This window comes from Coenobita brevimanus, chromosome 57 (assembly GCF_032717465.1).
Source record: "Coenobita brevimanus isolate Jiangsu-jjx chromosome 57, ASM3271746v2, whole genome shotgun sequence".
NCBI classification, from domain to species: Eukaryota; Metazoa; Arthropoda; class Malacostraca; order Decapoda; family Coenobitidae; genus Coenobita; species Coenobita brevimanus.
The window spans coordinates 55,006,627-55,011,798 of record NC_137010.1 but is presented as its reverse complement, the minus strand read 5'-3'; positions in this window follow the sequence as shown (position 1 = coordinate 55,011,798).

The following is a 5,172-nucleotide window of genomic DNA, read 5'->3' as shown; positions in this document are numbered from 1 at the left end:
ATTGGAGCACCTCTGGCCTAATTCTGTAACCTACAAAAGTATTTTCAGGTGTAATGTGAAGAGTAATTCGCCACGGAAGAGTTGCTACGGAACCTTTCAAATATTTACAATGTGATCCTCTGACAGTGATGATGGTACAATGGAAGCTTGGAATCCGTCATATTGGAGCACCTCTGGCCGTATTCCGTAACCTACAAGAGTATTTTAAGGTGTAATGTGAAGAATAATTCACCACGGAAGAGTTGCTACGGAATCTTTCAATTATTTAAGATGCGATACTCAGATATAGCATTGATGTTGAAATGAAGCTTGGAATCCGCCATATTGGTACTCCCCCGGCCGTATTCAGTAACATTCATGGCGATATTGAGGTGGTTTTGCGGAATAAATCGCCGCGGAAGTGTTGCTACTTGATTCTACGGTCTGAGTCTGCCTTGTTATGATTTCAGAGAGCGTATACCCCCTCCAGCGCCAATGAAATGTGTGTTTATTTCTTGATTCCAATCCACATCCATCTCAAAATGTAATAAACTTTTCCTTGACCCTCTTCCTTGACCTTCTTCCCTCACCCTCTTCCCTCACCCTCTTCCTTCACCTCTTCCTCAAGATATCTTGCCTACACACACACACACACACACACACACACACACACACACACGGGTGAATGCATGACCGTCCAACTTCTTTAGCGACAATAACAACAGCAAGGAAAGAGAGAGAGAGAGAGAGAGAGAGAGAGAGAGAGAGAGAGAGAGAGAAATTTGAATTTGAAATATGTATTATAAAAGGTAAAGAGTGCTTATACAACGAAAGAAGAGAGAGAGAGAGAGAGAGAGAGAGAGAGAGAGAGAGAGAGAGAGAGAGAGAGAGAGAGATGGTCCCGTAGATATACCGTCAGGATTTCACGTTATTTTAAAAGATCCCACATTACTAACGGATGCTTTATTGGGAGCTGGTGTCTAGTTGATCTCTGCCTCTCATATAAACTTTTGGGGTAAGAGTGTCCTGTGTATGTTGCCCAGTGACACGATTATTCTGTGTGCACGTGATTACGCTGTGTGCACATGATTACGCTGTGTGCACATGATTACGCTGTGTACACATGATTACGCTGTGTATACATGATTACGCTGTGTGCACATGATTACGCTGTGTGCACATGATTACGCTGTGTACACGTAAAATCGTCTCAATAGATGTGGTAAGGACACAGCTGCATATCTCATGACACTGGCACCGTCTAGTCATGGTGAATAGGCAAGAGAGAGAGAGAGAGAGAGAGAGAGAGAGAGAGAGAGAGAGAGAGAGAGATTCAATGACATCAGTGTAGATAAGACTAATAAATTATCGGAAATATCCCATGCACTTCACTGTTAAAAATGTCCACCTCTCTCTCTCTCTCTCTCTATTTATATACATAATATACTGGTATATATATTATATATCACGGAGTGCGGTAGCCACTCCATAAGTAGGAATAGTGCAGGTTCAAAACGGCGTCCTGTACATAGGGTATAGGAGCATTCACGCAAAAATGGTAGCAAAACCCAGTTCTAAGCTTATGAACTAAAAGACGTTCGCTGTTCAAGTACAAAACTACTCGCAAAGTCTTGCTAACCTTCGTAGGAGTCGCAAAATTGAACCGCAAAAATAGCGATTTTATTCATTCTTTCTTTCTTAATCAGACATAACTCCAAAACAAAAAGGTGAACGCGAACGTACTATACACCAAAACGCTGTTTGTCAAGTGTAGATGTTTCTTTTCATGTATATAAAAGCATTCAGGCTACGGTTCGCGAGCTATGGCCTGAAAACCGCATCGCGGTCACCCGTAAGTAGCCTACGCCATTTTGCGCAAAATTGGTTAGAAACAGCTCGCCTACAGTCATACGCCATTACTCTGACGGGCTTCACTTGCTCGTTTCCACTCTGACCTTCAGGTGGATATATCTATAACAACAACGCTCGCCTGCTGTTACAGAACGTACCACAATACTACTTTTCACGGGAACGCAGCCTCGTTTTCGTTTTTCAGTATCAATGGAGCTACTGTATGTTCTGCCAGTCAGATGCAGTCTACACAGCATCGCTCTACCGTAGCTTGCTACAGTACCGCGTTAGTCTCCGCGTCTCAACATTATCTCTACCTTTGACAACAGTGCTTTCTACTTTAGTGTAGAAGGCTAACAGTAGGTTAAACGCTACCTTGAATACCAGTCAGTCCTGGGAAGCGAGCAAGTTTTCTGACTCACGACTATGGTGCAGTTCTGGATACTTCTCCGTTACACTTACGTGCATGCCTGCATGGTGCTACACATGCGCGCGCGTGTACGGACATAATATCTAGTGTCTGACCCAAGTGTGATATGACAGTGCTACAGACCACGTTACCTTCTCATATTATCAGTCATCATACATACAGCAAGGCGTCTCTACTCCAGTCTATAATGTTATATATAAAAAAAAGTTAATTTGTCATTGTTGCCTCATTTTATTTCATTTTGATGTCATTGTTTTCTGCTATAATTATATGTTTCAGTCTCTCAGCTTGGCGCCAGACCTTAAAGCTTGGTACATGTACTGTACATGCGTGCTCACAATGTGTGCATGCGTACTGAAATCATGCAATGCATGTGAGAGAGAGGTATCCAAATCACATCACATGTTACATGTACATGCATGCTTGGGATGCTGAAATCATGCGATGCATGTAACAATCCAAATCTAATACTTGCATCATGCATAATTATACTTCCACAAAAAGATCATAAACTAGAAAACAACAGTTTTCTTCTAAAATAATGTTAAGAAGTAGGAATGGCAAGAGTGCATAGATAAGAAGTGAAAAAAGCCCAGAAAGAAGAGCATTACACCAGCTACAAATACATGTTTGTGGCTAAGGCGTGGAATGTAGTCGGCCTAATGGGTATAGGTCTCCAAATCTCCACCCAGCCTGAATGCTCTCTTATTTCTGTGCTTTGTTCACCTCTTATCTGTGCACCTTTGTCCTTTGCACAATTTGGAGACCTTTACCCGTGACTACATTCCACACCTTAGCACAAACAGGCATTTGTAGCACGTCTTGTCTCAGGGCTTTGTTCATTACTTATCTGTGCACTTTTGCTATTCCGACTTCTTAACATTATTTTAGAAAAAAATTGTTGTTTTCTAGATTATATAATATATATATATGTATATATTATAGATAATATGTTATATATATTATATATTGTATATATCCATCAGTCTCCCTCTCTGTCTCTGTCTGTCTCTCTCTCTCTCTGTATGTATGTATATAGATAGATAGATAGGTAGTGTCATCAGTCCCGCCATCACATACTGCCACACGGCATGATGGCCCAGATTCTCGTGAGGTAAGGAAGCTCCCTGACACCTTTTCCTAAGCGATTTATTTTGTGCATTACACCTTACTCTCCTATTCTCTGTAATTTAAACATCCATCCAGTATCGCCTTATTCTGCATAAAACTACAAAAGAATATTAACCAACAGCAGCCCAAAATTAAATCGGTAAGGAAGAAGTGTTAAGACCCTGCGTAACCGTTACAGTGCACTTCTGCTGGTCATGGGTTCTCGTTGGTGAAGGAAGCTCCCTAACACCGCTTCCTTAGCGATTTATTTTGGATATGGCTGGTTAATGTTAGTTTGTACGTTATTTATGTTGGGTATGGTGATATTTGAATGATTTAAATATAGAAGAGAGGAATGAGGAGTAAAATGTAAGATAAATCGCTTAGGAAAAGGCGACAAAATGTGCTTCACTAACAAACAAAGGGATATTGAGGAGTTATGTGCTGAATGAACTGCTTAGGAATTGGTGTTACGGTAGATAGCCTATACGAGTGCACACACGGACGCACACGCCTTCACTGCAGACACGACACTGAGCTGATACTGTGTGTGTGTGTGTGTGTGTGTTCTTACCTAATTGTATCTTTACAGGAATGAGTCAAGCTCGTATTGTCCCGTGTCTTAAACCATATTTATCGTACATATCTTTAAATTTGTGAATTGTTTTGGCACACATTATTTCATTCGGTAGTGCATTCCATTGATCAATTGCTCTGTTTGGGAAACTGAATTTCCTTACGTCTTTATCACCTCTCTTCTTATGCAGTTTTTTGCAGTGTCCTCTTGCTGACGCTTCCCCATAGGTTATATATTCATTTATGTCTATTTTCTCCTTCCCTGAGATGCATTTATATAGCATTGTTATGCTGGGTGTTTTTAGTCCGACCTCTCGTCCTAAAAACACAGCGACTGAGCGGGGTCCTCTTTCTAGACCGGAAGTAGAACACTCACAAAGGAACAGGGCATAAAAACTCGGCAGTATACCTTAACACATCTATTGTCTTAATCCAAACTCCTTACAATACACAAACAAAGATACACTGAATATGGAATGGGACAAAGTGACAGAGATATCATTATTGGTAGCCTACAATGTGTCCATAAGCACAGTATTGATGTCGTGGTCAATATACAACCTTCTGTAATATACATAGATATGACAGGTCACTAGGGATAGACAGTACCTTGGGTCAGTTAGGGTAGGAAGCTTGGTATTTTACTTTGTCTCACTGGTCATATTCACTGACCATTACCTTCTGGTGTATAGTTTCTGTCTCACTGTTCATATTCACTGACCGTCACTTCTAGTATATTATTTCTGTCTTATCGTTCACATTCACTAACTGACACGTTTACTAAGCCTTTGACACGACTTGGGAGATGGAAGGTGTCGTCACTAGACTGTCTGTGCCTGGGGTTAGTAGAGGTGGCGCCCGGGAGTGGGAGGGGGCCCCTCGGGAGAGCTCTCCTGTAGGAGGCATGGCACAGCTCCCGGGGGCGTCACCGCCCGGCCGCATGTCCGGGCTGGGGTGCAGGGAGGCCCTTCTGTCTAGGGGCCTCGACCTGATAAGTGGCCCTCGGGACTGGGGCCGAACAGCGTCAGGAGTCGGGCCTGCCGCTTCTTACTCCGGGCGGAGGGCTGACGGGGAGTGGGGCCTGAACGGTCCCTCCTTGGGGTCCACAGGCTGGCCCTGGGAGGCCTGGTGCTGCAGTCGCCTACAGGGTGGGGCACCATCAGAGGCTGGCTGCGTCACCTCCTCTGCAGGGCATCCGTCAGGGGCCAGTGTTGTCCAGGGACCGG